The sequence below is a fragment of the Centruroides vittatus genome, unplaced genomic scaffold (assembly GCF_030686945.1).
Source record: "Centruroides vittatus isolate TY-2023 unplaced genomic scaffold, ASM3068694v2 contig_934, whole genome shotgun sequence".
In the NCBI taxonomy this organism is placed as follows: domain Eukaryota; kingdom Metazoa; phylum Arthropoda; class Arachnida; order Scorpiones; family Buthidae; genus Centruroides; species Centruroides vittatus.
The window spans coordinates 322882-340012 of NW_027122619.1; the positions used below are offsets into that span (position 1 = coordinate 322882).

The 17131-nt window shown below is 29.7% G+C and overlaps 1 long non-coding RNA gene across 2 annotated transcripts in view; it reads right to left on the reverse strand.

Annotated features, from left to right (window-relative positions):
* LOC136984846 (uncharacterized) overlaps positions 1–17131 on the reverse strand; it is a 60556-nt gene that overhangs the window by 36539 nt on the left and 6886 nt on the right. Inside the window, exon 1 of one of the 2 annotated variants that reach the window (XR_010882251.1) lies at positions 3483–3568. The exons of the other annotated variant lie outside the window; for it this stretch is intronic. This is a non-coding gene — a long non-coding RNA (uncharacterized lncRNA). Of the gene's footprint in view, positions 1–3482; positions 3569–17131 lie in introns of those variants that run through there. 2 annotated transcript variants of the gene reach the window in all.

The following is a 17131-nucleotide window of genomic DNA, read 5'->3' on the forward strand; positions in this document are numbered from 1 at the left end:
TCCCTATGGAAATTTTACAGCATTTTTATCAGAACCGGAATTATTCTTCAGGATAGAGTTAGAGGAAAATCTCTAGTTTAATAAAATGGATGAGAAAACTTCATAAAAACTTAATTTGTTTGATCAAGACTCCTTCTAATTACAGAAACTCGATAAATCAACAATCACTCGACATTAACATAATTAATGAAAAATCATTAAAATAATCTAAATTTACTTTATAAAACAGTAAAAAAATGTATAAATTAATTTACAATTTAACTTTAAAAAAGAAAAAAAGAATTTTTGATTCTCTTCTCCATCTTCGAACCTTGGAGATTAAGAGAAGAATGTAAATGACGGACAAACCATTTGGAAAATAATTTATTCTTTAACATTTCATTTCCGGGTATGTATTATGTAGGACATAGATTTATTTATTAAAGGAAAGGCTATTTTTTTAACAGCTTCGATGAAATTTATGACAAAATGAATAAAACAAGATATCTAAGTCAATATCATTGCACGCTATTTGCAACATATAGTCTAGTTGCAGTAGATGCGTGCAACTTCATCTGCTCCTAGTACGGCTCGGTGCAAACTACGAAAATTATTAAATATATTGATTTGCTCGATCTCTAAGACTGCTTTATGTGTCACAAATTTATAAACTATTTTTTTTTATTATTCTCTTGTTGTTAAACAGGTTGAAACAAATCAATTTTTCCCCCTCCTCTCTCTCTCTCTCTTACTCTCTTTCTCTTCCCTTTCTATGTATAAAAAAGTAGAAACTGCTCTCGTGTTTAGTTCGCTATATTTTTAGAATAATTTAATAAATATTTTACTTTAGAAAATTTCGAAACGAAATAGCAATTATCGGATATTTCGCTTCCTATCGACTATGCAAACATTTATGAATTTACATAAAAAATACTCGAAAAAATCCTCAATTTTTTTTTCTTCTTCCTCCTCCTCCTCCTCCTCTCTCGAGAACACGAATATATATATATATATAGATAAAACGTAATTTATGCTTTAAATCTTTTATTTAAAAATTAATAATTTAGCGTATAAGATAGGGGAATAAATATACGAGCAGATTTTAAGATAGAAAAGTGAAAAAATCGAGCTACTTTTCGTCATATTTTGAAGGATTTCGGATTTCTTAGCGTAGATATCGAAGGCTGGGGTATAGGCAATTTATATATCTTTAATTAATTCGGAAATTTGCTAAGTTATATACGTTATCGACCAATAAAAATGTAAGTTATCCAGTAGGGCACGTACAAGAGCGAATGTCCAACAGAGTCTCTATTATCAGTTAGATCTATTGTAGAGAGAAGACACGTCTATAAGTCTTTTTCACTTTGGAGTGTTGTGTTGTAGCAAAACGAATTGTTGTACTGTTGTCATGGTGATGCAGACTTTTAAACAAGCACAGTCGAATGTGCGCAGTGCTATTGTGTAATTTTATCATAATGGAAAGGCGTGCTGCCCTACTAGTGATAATACTAGCAGTAGTATCTTATTATAAAATTCTCTCGTATGTGAATTTTACAAATTTATAAAATAAAATAAAATATATTAAATAAATTTACATATAAAATCGTTTAAAATTTTTATTTTAATTATAATTATTTTATAATAAAACGTGCTTTTTTTATAGAGTCCAAATTCCATCTCTATTGTAAAAGTTATGTCGTGTTCCTTGTGTAATATAGTGTCTAAATACTCGATTTTGGATAAAATTTATTAAAAAATATGGATGTAAAAAGTCTTTAATACTCGATTTTATAAAGTTTAGCAGGTTTTATTTCGTAATTAGTCACTAGAAAGGGCTAAACAATGCTAAACAATGACTATACGTGGGCTTAAACAAGGGCTAAACAAAACCTAAAAAAAGGCTGTAATAGAAATTACATAACTTTGTACTACTCTAAACAAGTTAAAGTAAACATAAAAAGCTCTTTAGGTTAGGATAATAGTCTTAATACAGCTTCAGAGTGATCTTACATTCTGTAAATTCTAAGATTAGCTTACTTTAAACATCATTTTAAGCATTAAAAATGCAATTTTTAAACATTTAGTAAGAATTAAATACAGATTTCCGTGTGATAAATCTACATGAAATTTTTAGCTTATTAACTATATAAATTTATTGATTATATTAATCTATTAACAGGTGAATATTACAGACTAATTTATAATCATTTATATGTTAACACGAGTAATTTTATGCATCATAAAACGTCAAACAACAACGAAAATTTCGATGCCAATCTTCAAGAACGAGTAAGAAAATACAATTTTAGACAAATCGTCGGAGGGAAATTTCGTAATCAACATTAAAAAAAGGGAAGGGAATTTATCAGAAAAACACCTTATTTTTCTCTCTTCTCTTCTTTCTTTTCCCCCCTCTCTCCCTCTTCAAAACATTTACAAAAGAAAGAGTTTGGTGTATATTCTCATTGTTCGTAAAGATGCATAATCTTGTTGACTTCTCATTCACGAAAAACCATTTTAAAAAAAGCTATTCGAAAGAGGTTAACACGTAAACCTAATTTGGTGTGGGGGGTATTACAAACCGTCTGTTTAGTATGCAGCTCGGCATCGTGCAAAGTGGCGTAAATGGCCATTTTTTGAGTATCGTTCAATAAAAAAAAATTAAACAACTTTTCCCTCCTCCTTCTAACTTATATATATATATACACTACGTTTTCCGTCTGCAGGACTGACACCGAGAGATGTATTAGCTTTATCTTTCGACCATAAAGTTTGTAGAGGACGAGCCTGGACGTCGCCACAGGTTGCTGAGGGGTAGAAGGGTCGTTTATATAATCTACCGTTATTCTGGTAATGCTATCGACTGTAGAAGGGGAGAAAACGACTGATTGTGTTCTGTCGGAACATGTTTCGCTTTTTCTGATCGTAAAAAAAGGGATGGATGACAATTACTCTGCCTATCGACCAAAACACAGATTTCTAACGATCCCTACAAGATATTAGGCATGTTATAAAATGAATAAAACCCACTCTACTATAAAATGATATGAATGGGGGATGTTGTGACGTGTCGTTTTGTCAACGTTACGCTCTTATATTTCGTTTTAAATGATTAAACTAAGTAGAAAATATATATATATATATATATATATACACACACACCATTTTTATTAAATTTATGTATTTTAAAGTAGATTATAAACGTTGTATATCGTGTTAATAGAGATTTATGGTCGATGTACACTGTAAAGGTATCGAACTGCGTTATTAAATAGATATAAATGATACAAATAGGTGTGCTTGATACCGTTCACCGGGCCAATGCCCCTGTACATCATTCTTCCTCTCACGACCGGCGAGCAACTTAGGAAAGTGGTCACGACGACGACAACTAAGACATGCCAACGTATTACAGGAAAGGGAATTTACTATAAAAGACTTAAATTATATTTAAACAACGCGCAACCACCGAACTTATCGATACGTCATACGTTTCCTACCTCATCGATGTATTGTATTTTTGTTTTTTTTTCTTCCTTTCTCTCTTCGTATCCTGGTCGTTGACAACTTGACTTCAACGTGTATTCTCAAGCAATAACATCCATATACATGTAGTGTTATACACCCAAGAATACACGCTGACGTTACAAGCAACAGTTGATCGGTTGACTATTCCAGGTAGTTGCGGTCTACATCACTCCGTGCCTAATGACGTAACAAAAAACACCGTGAGAAGAGAGAGGAATCGTCGAATCGTCATCCGCATCCCGGAATCGTTGGAAGATCGTCCTAACATTTCTTTCTGGAGAGTGGTTTTTCGACCATGCACGTCCGGTGACTGACACACCTGTGGACGGCGTCACGTGACTGCGGCACGTGCAGTGACGTAGCAGCTGTGACGTCACCAGCGCGATTGGGAGAGGTTGACAGCTGGCGGTGGGAGCAACCATGGCGGGAGGCAGGGGGATCGCAGAATAGGAGGATCTGCAGTACTTCTCTCTCCAAATCTACTTTTCTCTTAATATTATACCATACGTTTTTAGAATTTAAGCTTATTGTATTGCTAGAGAAACTTAAATATAAAATGTTTAGTAGAATAAACTACAGCTGCACGCCCGAAAAAGAAAGAAAGAAAGAAATTACGAAGAATCAACAGTAACATCTGTTTCGCTTTATACCCACCGTTTTTATTCATAAATCGGTTTTACGTCTCTGTGATGACATCATGATTATTTAAATACAGTAGGGTTGTTTCTTTCCCCCCTCTCTAAACAGTCTGGAAAGTGTTAGCAACAACAACAAAGACATTATTAAGTACCATGCTACACTAGATGAGAACACACAGCATAAAACTAAAAAATATTTTCTAAAGATCTTTAACGAATTAAATTAAGTTTCACGCATTCGTACACAGAAAATTCTAATAAAAAATCGTTTATATGTAATAATTATTAATTTTAAATGCAAAAGTTACCCCAAAACAAATTAATAATTTAATTCAGAATCGTGCCTAAGGAAAAAAAAAAAAAAAAGCCAAATTTACATGTAATGTACTCATCTATCAAGGAAAAAAATCAATTAATTTTATCAAATATGTATAAAAGTAAAGTTCTAAAAGTCGAAAAACGCTTGTAATAATTGAAAAGGTGACACTCTTTTTTCGTTATTATAAATGCAAGAAATTAAAGTATAACTCGAATTTTATATTGTAAAAAACAAGTCTACTATATAAAATATTGTTTAGAAGAAGAAATAACTTAAAATTTTCGAATAAAATCGTATTAAAGGACCTATATAAATTACAAGTCTAACAATCCAACAAGTACTTATACGTTGGTTCTCTCTCTCTTTCTCTCTCTTTCTCCTAAAATTCGACTTCCTAATTGACTGTACTTTTATCGTGATCATTGTTGCTTAGCAACATTCCCAGGCACTTTCATTTTTTAATAACGTTTTTGGAGTTTGGAAGCGTTCACACACTCAGTCGGCCGCAGAATGAACGTGAAGAATAAAGAGAAAGGAAGGAAGGAAGAAGAAGGAGAAGAAGAAGAAGGAACGAGGAAAATAAGAAAAAAAGAAGAAGAAAAAATAAAAAAATTAAAAAAGAAAAAAATCTCAACTAGTGAAGTGAATATGTTGAGGAAGTTCATTTACATAATTAATTTAATGACAGTTGTAAAACGAGTTTTGTATGAAACTAATGCCACATGACTTTCGAGTTTATTGAGTGTGTTGAATAATGTGAAGAAAAGCGAAATTATTATATTTTAATGAAAATATACTCTCTTTTTCTGAAAAAAACAAGGGAAAAGAGAGAGAAAAATGCAAATTTAATTGTAAAAATTAAATTGGTAGAAAGATATTCTCGTGTAAGATATTTTTAAATGTTAATTGTCTTTGTGTAGATAAAGGAAAAGATGGAGAAAAGTAATATTTTACGTGTTTAGAATTTTAAATGAGTAATTAAGTCAAATTTGAATTAAATTTGATTTTAATGGTTATTTATCATTCTTTATTTTAATAATATGGAGCTGAATTTTTTTTTTGAGTTATTGATAGAAATATATTGTAAATATCGTTATAGAATTTTTACTTTTTATTTAATAATATTAAAATATCTAAGCTGTAATTCACTTTAGAAACATCAATTTAATTGAGGCAATAAACATTTATCGTTTTATAAAAGAAATTAATTGACTATTCGCCAGTTATAATGTGTAACTTAATATAAAAATATATATATAAGGGGTTAAACTACTTGTAATCTCGTCATAATTATTGGATGTATTCAAGTAGTAAGAATGCCATGTTGACAATCAAATGAAAATGAAAGCAAACCACGTGTCATTAACCTTTTAGTGTATGAAGTACATATCCACTTCATGCAAAGAAATAAAGATCAAGTGGAAGAAATATGTTGGATCCCAATGGGAGCCGAATCTAAATTAAGCATTGAGAGATGTGGACTAATACTAAAGCACGAGCTTGGATAGGAACCGAACCCCATCCAGGATACGTTCTACTGTGAATGACTTCGGTTCTTATCCAGGATAAAACATAGTTTGCATCTCTGCATCCCTCTGCTCTCATTTTAAGTATAAAGGGATGTCTTGCTTAATTCGTCTATTAAGCAAAAATTAATAAAATAATAAGCAATCTTCTTATCTCTTGCTAGAACTTTTATAATAAATTTGCGAAATTAATTGAAAAGATATGAGAAAAATGATTACTCCCACACGTATCATGATAGAAATAAGAAGAGAATCCCACATAGAAAAGCAATTTGTATCGAATTCATCAGAAAGCAAACTCGCAACCACTATGACCAACACGATTATTTAATCTAACATTTCTCATTACAAAAGCCAAATCAGAGGTGAATTTAATTATAAACCCGTATAAAAGGGTAAATATTAAACGAAAAGAGGGTAATACCCGCATAATCTGTAGAAAAGTTATTATAGAAACTTAGGAAGGAGGGGGAAAAAGAAGTCATTCCGCTATGAGCAACACCTAGACAGGTGTAGTGGACAGGTGAAGCACGACTCTGCTGGAGGTAACAAGATTTCGTTCTTAGTGGATCTACTCACAGCTAGCTTTAAGTGATTAACCATAGATCTCGAACTCGGGGCTTATTTGTCTCCTTTTTTTTGCACAGATAACAAACATTGTGTCACCGAATGAAACCAATTACTTTTTAACTCGCCTATTTGACGTCACAAAGGGCGAACAACGGGGATATTTCCGCCCCCTTCGTTCATTGTCATGTTAATCGAGTTACTTAACTATTGATAAATCTTAATAGTGATTAATACCCTAAACTATACTAATTAAGATGTAATAGTGATTATGTAGGTTAAATGTTTTATAAATTTAAATTCGTATTAACGGACCTCTTAGGTATTATATCCATAACACAGATAATGCATTCTGCTAGTAGCCTATATTTCAAACTCTCAATTTGGATTAATGTTGGCAAATTTCAAATTATCTTTAACTGGGTTTTGATATAAGTCCATCGAGGATTAAATAAAGTTAATGAGGAGAATTCGACTCGATACTAATGTAAATCTGTTATTAATAATGTTGTTAAAAGGTTTAAATTGCTCGAATTTCGGGATTTGTTCCGGTTGATTTTTCTGCTTGGTTTCATTTACTGATTATTATATTAAAATTTCACTTGGTTTATTTAATAATTCACTTTTAAATAAATTTATTAACACTTTATTTACGTCAGTATAAGGAAAACAGGTTTTTCTTTGGGTATATTTTATGGCTTTGTCGTCAGAATATGTATACATTATGTAGAATTATTCAATAAATAGGGTAATTAAAGCATAATTATTTAATATTTTAATTACATTAGCATTAAGACAATTCATTAATAAATTAATTATAGATATAGTGTATATAAATCACCTTTTTATCAAAGAAAATGAAGGATGACTTTGAGTAAGAACCGAACCCACGCTATTCATTAAAAGATAAATTATGTAGAATATTATCGAATGAAGTGGGTTCGATTCTTTATCAGTGGTTAACATGAGTAAATTTATTTTTATTTGCCATTATTCTCACAAATTCCACATTTAATAACGAGTGTTATTAACTTAGGGATCCTTAATATTTATTGAGAGCAAAAAAGGGTTAGCGTATAGATAAAAATACAGTATGGAGCCACTAATCTAGACATTAAGATTTATGCTGTAAAGAAAATCAACCTTATATTTACTACATTATAATGAATTTAACTAGAGTAGATAACGTGATTGGCGTAACAAGTAACGTAGTAACATAGCGTAACAAGCGAGAGAGCCTAGAAAGCGCGGGTGCTTTACTTTCCTAAATAAATCAAGAAAAAATCAGATAGCCTAACTATAGACAAAAAATTTAAATATAACTAACGTACTTATACACACACACACACATATATAACAATATCTGAGTGTTTACTCCATCCACAGCGTGGATGAAGCGTAACAGCGTGGTTACAAGAGTGAATGTAAGTTTGCATGTTCTAATTCGGGCCCTCTAATATCGGTTCTAGTTACGCTACAGCACAAAATAGACCTATAAATTTTATTTAAAAATATTAAAGATTTATAAAATTTTCATAAGTAATAAATACGAAGAATCAATTCTACATTTGTTCATATTTTAACTGTACATAAATAAAGATAAATTAACTTCTATATCTGTAAATTGATCAGTTAAAATATGTTTAATTTTGTAAAAAAAAAATAATTAAAGAATATTCTGTGATCAACAAAAAGAAAAAATAGGGGGGGAGCAAGAATACTGAATAAGTAAGGAATCCAATAAAGAAGTTTTTTTTTTAATCATTCTAACATCCGCTTTAGTTTGAGAGGTTACATCCGGATCTGTAAAAGCATCGGAAGAAGAAGCAATTGACTTTAATGAGTACTCAACAAATTTTCCAAAGCACTACAAAGCATTTGTCGATCTTCATTTTCTCTACCTTCACTAACTGAAGAATAGGGGGAAGGAAGAAGGATGTTAGAGATAGAGGCGTGACATTTGATCAAAATCAAAATATTACAAATTTGCTTATAATATATAAAATAATTGTAAGATACTTTAACAAGAATAATTTACGATTATTTATTTATTTATATTTTTTTTTGAATTTATACGTGCAGCTTTTATTTTTATTTTAGCCACTTTAAAGCATCCCCACACAACAGTTTCCATTAAAATCCGACAGATAAATAATTACTTACAGGATTTTAATAATAAGTTATAAAAATAAAATAAATTATTTTGATAAAAGATTTAATTTTTATATGAATTTTCTCGTCGAAGATAGTCGAAAATGAATTGCTTGAATCTTAATATATTCAGTTAAAGTCATTGAGAAAGGTATCGAATCTATAGGGATTTATCCATTTGTAGAAGAGAAACTTATTTATCAACGAAGTAAATGACAAAATCTTTTTACTTTATGGCTCATTTCGGACTAAAAACGTTGATAAATTTAATTATCAACGTGATAATTTGATCGAAATCTATTAATTTCAAAGCGGAAGGAAGAAGCGTGCGGACAATACAAAAACCCGTGTAAAAAATGAAGGAGATCGATTTAAAATTGAATTAATTCGATTTAAATATTAGAATTAATGGAAAATATAATTTAAAGATCATTAACTCGAGCTTAATACTGTATTTGAAGTTACACCATTGAGAACTTTGTTGAAAATTTCAACTTTTCAAAAGTGCATAAAATCTCAGACTTTGGATGTACCAGACAATAACCAACGATTCAGTGGCTTCCAGTATGTTAAGAATTTCGTCATTAGTGTCACGTGACATTCCATCGACGACGAACTAAATTACCTGTCAATAACCGAACCCTGTTAAAGTAGAAGATGCAGTCGAGAGATGGAAGCAGAATAGATCTATGAAACAAGATGGCGACTGCGGAAGATATTTAATATTTTTCTAGACTACAAGCACTTCTAATACATTAATATATTTGACAGGATACATTATCAACTTATCTTTTGACCCGTTATAAGATGAATAGACGAAAATTCAATACATTGTCGCATTTTAATAACCCTGGAAACGATGGAGAAGCTGTAAAAATGGTTTTCTTGTAGTGGAGAAAGTAAATAAATAAAAGAATATTAGAAAAATAGCATTAGATATTGAGAGGAATTACCGAAAAAATATACATACAGTTGCAAAATATGGATAAGTAATTGAGTAAAACTGCGAGTTGTTGTTTTTTTTAAGATAAAGAAGCTGAGTTCTGAATGTTGTGAAGTAGGGAAGGGAAGAAAAATCATTTTAAAAGTATTAAAACGTCAAAAAATACGTAAACACGATATTAGAATCGAATAAAATAATAGATAAATATGTGTAAAATAACAAATAAATTTTAGAATCAAATTTATCCGAGTTGTAGGCCCGATACAAATTTACAAATATGATAAATGTAATAGGGAAAATTTCATAAAAAAACGAGTTTATACACGTAAGAAAACTGATTAAGTTAAAGTGTAGAAGTGAGGGGAGGTAAAAGAAGAATGTTTTTATACATTATTTCCTTATGTATTTGCATTACATGCTTATAAAAATACAAATAGTTTCTACACGTTGTAAAGTTGCTTCTTACATCCCTTTACAATCTCTCGCGGGCATAATAAAAAATTACAAACAACTATATACTAAAATATTTTATTGTATTATTATAACCTGGAGAATAAGTTTGGGCGTATGGTACAATAAGGGTTTAATATTTTGTTATCTCTTAGAAAGAAATAGGATTCCGAACTGTTGAGTGTTACAAAAGTGGACGTGTACAGAGTCAGATGTCGTAAGGACAGAAAATCCCCGACAAGAAACACAAACAGAAAGAGTAAAACAAGACTAGAGTGGCCATCAGTCGAAAGAGATCAACTGGCTACAAGGACCAATGTTGACAGAACCAAACCACTCTATACAATCTACAGTTGGACATCTACTCGAATCAGCCAACACATTCTCGGTTTTGGTCGCAATCTTCTTCCCCTCTACCTTTTTAATCCTTTTTACTAAATTCCAATAGAATAAAGATTGACTCGAGATTCCTAATCGCATATAAATTCTATTTTTTATAAATATTTTATAAACTTTTTTTTTCCCTAAAAGCCAGCCTAGCCCTATAGAGTTTTCCAGGCGCGATCCGGTCGTATATATATTCGCGCAAAAATCCAATATGGATACTGTTTCCTCCATCGAAATCACATAAGGAGTTAGACACGTTTCTAGCTTATATTAAAGAAAAATCTATACTTTCTAATAGTTAAATCTCATAGAAAAACACACAAAATCACCCTTTAAAACTTAAAAAACTTATCTTTAATATTAATAAATCGTTGTTAGATCCGTACTGGATTTTTTTAAAAAAAATATGTACAAAAACCTCGTAACATCATTAGCTTTACGATCATTTAGTACATACGCGTAACTATAGTAACACGTATATTATTAGTAATGCTCGTATGTTGTCGTATTATAATTCCGTTTGTTGTTCCTCTACAGAATTAATCAAACCGCATTTATTATATATGTATATATAAATGTATATATTATATAGAGTATCGTATAATCTTAATTTGTCTTATTTTCTCTCCAATGCATTATTTATGACATGGGGCCTACTTAAATATCTTGTTTTTATGCATGTAATTCTCAAATAGGCCTACTACCACATCTAAAAATGATTGATGTGAACTGTTATTTTCTCGTGAGATGAACGTTTCCAGCTATAACACAATATAATCTGTTAATATAAAATTTTACTATATTTTTTTTATATATATAAAATATGTCTTCTACCACAGTAACACGCATTAATTATAGTAACTTTCGTGTAATGGATACTTCACTAACATAAGAGTGGTCTACATTCTACGTGTAAATTTATATATATTTTATTAATTTATTAATGACATTAAACCATTATACAGTAATGATTTGCATATTATTTTTCACAATTAAGTATATTAATCATAAAATTTTATTTTTAATCGAATTCTTTAAAGAATTTATTACGTAGAAGCGCATCCGATTCGTGTGAAACTTGACAGCTTTATCATCGATTCGTCTCGAAATTTTCGAATAAAAGAGGAATTTATTTAAAAAATTTAAGCTTTTTAAGTTTAAAATATAGTAAAATAAACATAATTTTGGTTGTACACAAAGAGAAATTCATAGAGGAACGAGAGAAGTAGCAAGATCTCTCTCTCTCTCTCTTCATTCGAGTGAATATAGATCTTTGCATTCGACGGTCCTTATTTTCATCAAGAAGCCTTTAAGCATCAACCAAAGCCGAGAAAATTTGTTTTGTTTATTTGAAGTTGACTTTAATGATCTCTTTTAAAGGAAATTTAATTTAAAATCACACGAATACTTCAAACGATTTTGTAAAAACGCATAATAGCTTACATTAAACCAGAGCGACATCAGATCTTTCCTCCCTTTTACAAATACAGTAATTTATTTACATAAAATTTAATTATTATTATAGAGCGATATACATTGAAGAAATTCGAGAAAATTTTACGTATTTTTTATTTATTTATTTATTTAGGAAAATTTATGAATTTTCTATTATATTATTATTATTAATATATAAAACGAAATTTATGAGAATAATAAAGACGAGCGTGAAGTTAAATATGTCACGAAACGGAAAGAGCCACGAAGTTATTAACTGGATGAACAGAAACAAATAGTAAAGGTGAAGTTAATACGAGTCAAATTTGTAAAGATGAATGAAAAGAGAAATTGTAAAGCTAAATGAATGCCAAGTGAAATTATAAAGCTGTTGGGGAGAGATCTTGAGGAAATTTTGAAGTTGAGGAGACTGTAAAGGAATATTATCAAAAGGTATATTCAGATTCATTCAGCTTGAAGCGAATCTTAAGAAAGACAACAAAAATATCTTCCAAAAATACAGGAAAATATTAAAAATATAAATGAAACATTTGCATAAAGTATTATACAATATTTTACTGTAAAATTTGACATTAAAATTGATTAACCTGTGTTAATGTACGACACTTCAGGATTGTGTAAAGAGTTGTACATTGAAATAGATTAAAAATTAATCAATTTTAATGTACAACAATTCTTTATCAAAATTAAGTAATTAAGTAAAATAAAAAGCACTCTCTGCTTTTATTTTCTAACTTTTAATACTTTTTATTATTAAATTTTAATATAAAACGAATGTGAAAATAGCATAAAGTATTTTTAAAAACATACAAGCTGTGAAATCAATTTATATAGAAGAGTTAAGAGTTGAAGTGAGTGAAACGACATCTTACAATTATAAAATGACATTATTCAATTTTTGTTAGTTTAATCAACAAGCTTTAAAATCAATCAGAGGCAAAATATAAATTATCCTACAGAATTCTCATTGGTAAACGTTCAAACATTTCATAATTACCGACAAAATTACATTTTCCACGACTTTGTGACACACAGACCAGTAAGTAGAGAAGATTCGCATTGATTTAAAATGAATATCCAAGGGAATGAATGCTAATGTAAATTCAAATATCTGAAAACTCTGCTTCAATTGAGATGACTCTTAACAGAATGAAAATATATTAATATATACCGCCTATCTTTACAGATATTTCATATCTGCACCAATCAGGCAATCGAGGATCACATGGTCACATTGATTCCAATTTATTGCACAAGACAATTTAAATCCGAAATTAGACCCATTTCTGTTTAGAAAGTTTGTTAATAATTTCATTTTAGCTTTGATTAATTACTGTTTTGATTTAATTAACAGAATTTAACTCAATTTCTTCACCTTTTTTTCTAATTTTCGAAAACTTCTCATAGAAAATATTAAAGAATTTATTTATTTTTTTTCTGTCTTTTTTAAATTGTAATTATTTATAAGTAAATTAATAAAATTTACAATGATAAAATAATATATATTTTTTTAAAGCTGCAATTATAATTAATTTTTTAAAAAAATTATAAAATCAGCAAATAAAAATTTAATAAAAAAATTATGTAAATAATATAAAACTTTATCAAAATATATTTGTTAAGATTATAAATGTGTTTACATGAATTTATTAAGTGAAATTTATGTTTGACTCTCTTCATTTTTATTCAACGTTAATTTGTTTTAATAAAATCTATTTAATTTTATTCTAAAATAAATAAAACCGAAGAAATTATTTTAATTCATTCCTTAAAACATTAATTGATTACTCTTATTTAAAATCTTACTTGTCGCTAAATACGTGTGTATATGATTCTAGCATACGTTAAGTTGGACACAGAAACTTGAGGAGCATTTACTTTCATATCTAGTAGCTTCATCATATATTTACTAGCACAGCAAACTCTTTACAAATCCCCCAATTAAGCATTCAATATAAGCAACTTCATCAGTAAAACAGAGCAATCTAAAAACCATCAATTATTAAGAATGGAAGAAAGAGAAGAAGAAGAGGAGGAGGAGGAGGAGGAGGATGAGGGAAAAAATACATCACATTAACCTAAAAGAAGTATAAGGCAACATTCATTTTCCAAAAGAATTGTATTTTTTAAGTCCAGTAACTCATATCGACTAGTCGAGTTGATACGCACTCTTCCGAATACCTCCTGCTGATGAAATTTTTATTTCTATATCAAGAACGATCGCCCGAAGCAATGTTTTTCGATGTTAGCTATTCCTCGGTATATTTACCAGGCACATCTACTTTATTAACTTTCCACGAGTGCAACACAACACTTCATGTTAGAATACTTTACCAGATAGACCTAAGTCGTATTGTAAGTCACAATTCCGCGTGTTGTGAGAAAGCCAAAAGGTGTTAGTAGTGGTGCACATGACGGAGTTCTTTGCAAGCCAGGATAGACGACCGACTTAAATCACAAGCAGCATCAGCATCGATGCTGGCACCGTCAAATAACGTTAGGAAGCTGATGCTTCCGCTAAACCCACCTGGTTCCTCCAAGCATATTATTATTTACAACTGGAAGCTGGGGCAGATGGTCTATGTCAGGCAAGATGTTGGATAGAGGCTGTTCTCTCATTTCTTCTTTTTTTTCCTCTTCTTTTTTGGGGGAGTCAACACTCAGAAATGGTCGTGATGTTGAAATATAAATTGACTACATTTTGAATGAGATTTATACTGCAAGAAACATAAATCTTTTGCATTTTTCTATGATTTACAATTCAAAAATGCGATTTTTATGAAATGTATATTAATATTTTCTACGTTTTTTAAAGAAATGTATCCGGCTTTTTTATGTATACGACTGGAATTTTTTAAATATTTTTTCGTGCGAGTCAATCTTAATTTTATGAGGGTAACTTAATTCTATCTTATTAAATAAAATTCGAGAGTAGAATGCGAATGAAAAGATTCATTCGCTTCATGTTTTTCGTTGTCGATTTAGTCTTAAAACACTAAAAATCGCTTCCGAATCTTAATTAATTCCTATATTAGAATTATTTTAACCGAAATATATATATAAAGGCATTTAAAATTTTAATCTAAACTCTTGATTTCACTCGATTGCGCTTCGTTTCCTATTTTGGGAGTATAAATCATCTAGCACAAGCTGTACATGCTCCTGTTGCAACGTAACGTTTTCCGAGAATCATTCTAGGGTAAATAGAAAATAATGAAATTAGAATAATATTAATTTAGTTGTCGGTTGCATGATTATAATCCATAGAATGCCATGATATATGTTTACAGAGTTGTCGAAAAAATTTGAAGCTTAATATCGCTTGTTCTACATGACCCATGCCCTAAAGGTAATTTACAACTTTCACGAATCTGCTGACCGACCAAAACGTCGTAAAGTGTCGAAGAGTGCCTTAAATTTTCATTCCACAACCGAAATTTTTTTGGATCCGCTTCGATTTAATTTATCAATTTATCATGGACAAAAGTAAAATAAGAAGACGATGGGTCGGATCTTTTTTTTCCTCTTTCGTTTTTTACCATAAGCCGAATACGATATAAAGCTCAAGAGGTAAGCTTTTATAGGTATAGACCCAATTCCTAACAGATGATCGTTGAAGAATTTTTAAAACCCTTTCTATCAAAGTGAGATCAGTGAAACGAAATATTCCCAATTGCACAAGAGGTACACCTACCTTTTCCGGATTTGTTCCGGTTGTTAGTCTAACCGTCTTTTTTCCAAAATACACGACCATCAGACTCTTTCAAATGGAAATGATGCTTTCTGCAATACAGTGTAACTCCAAGAAGAAGATATACAGAAGCACTTTGCTTTGCTGATACGGTACTTACAAACTGACGTTTTTTGAAAGGAGGAAACCCGCTCACGATTGATTGCTTAACTTAAAATATATCTAAGAACAAAAAAACGGTCTGGGTCCATTTGTTTCTCTTCTATTTTCGAAAAATTGTCTTGACTTTAACAGTAATGATAAGTCTATTGTCCGTTTTATTACGGATTGTAGAAAAGATGCATGGTTTATGTGTTTATAATAGTTTATTATCGAAAAAAAATTGAAGTTTTTCGAGTTATTACCTGAAGCAAATATCATTTAAGCTTTATTATTATTATTACTTTTATATAAATCGAAATTTCCGTAGGATTGTAGATTTTAAAATATGTTTCTTTTACTTAATTCGATGAGACAGAAATGTTATCTATTTATGAATTTATTCTATTGATTCCTGGTAAAATTTGAAGCTTAAGGCTCTTTCATCCTGTTATTCTTATTGGTTCCTCTAGTTGCTAGGAGACAATATTCTTTGTTAAGAGATTTAAAACATCCTTTGGTTTAGTCACCTTTATTGGTTCTAGAAATACAGCGTGACTCTTGGATTGAACAATTTAAATTTCATACCATCTGAAAAATCAATATTTCACAATTCGTATATTTCGCATTTATGCTTTATATATTGGTGTATCTGTGCAATTTTCTTTATATTTAAAGATTAAAATAATACCCAAAACGAATCTTGTAATATTTAATAATTCGTTATCGAATATTATTATTAAATCTTATAATAATTTAGTAAAAAAGATGCTTTATAAGATGATTGGCTCAGTGCTGTAGCCAGGAATTTGGTAGGAGACTTAACGAATAAACTTAAATCACAGTAGTTCTATGTTCTTATATTTTATAAATATACATTTTTTAGTATAAAAAAATATGTTTTAATTCTTATTATAATATAATATTAAGCTTAAGAGACTTAAAATGATTCTTTTTCGAGTATTTAATTCTTTTAGCCCCATTGACCACATCGTTGATTCGCTTCATACGTGGACTTTTGTGTTAAAATCACGCTTTGGAATCAATTAAAATTTGAAATATCGATTAAAACTTTTGACTTTAATTTTAAATTTATAAAAATTTAAATATTTTATATTTTATTCATTATAAAAATTCAAAATATTATTTTAAAAACGATTACATAAATTATTCAAAGAGTATATAACACGCAAAGGCAGCGAGAAATTTGTTATTTACACAAAGAAGCTATAAAATAAAGTAACACGAGTTATATATATATATATCAGAAGAATTGTTAAATCTAAGCAAACTTATTTTATATTTATTAAAAAGTTCTGACGAATTAAAGAAAATAAATATAAATTCGATTAAACA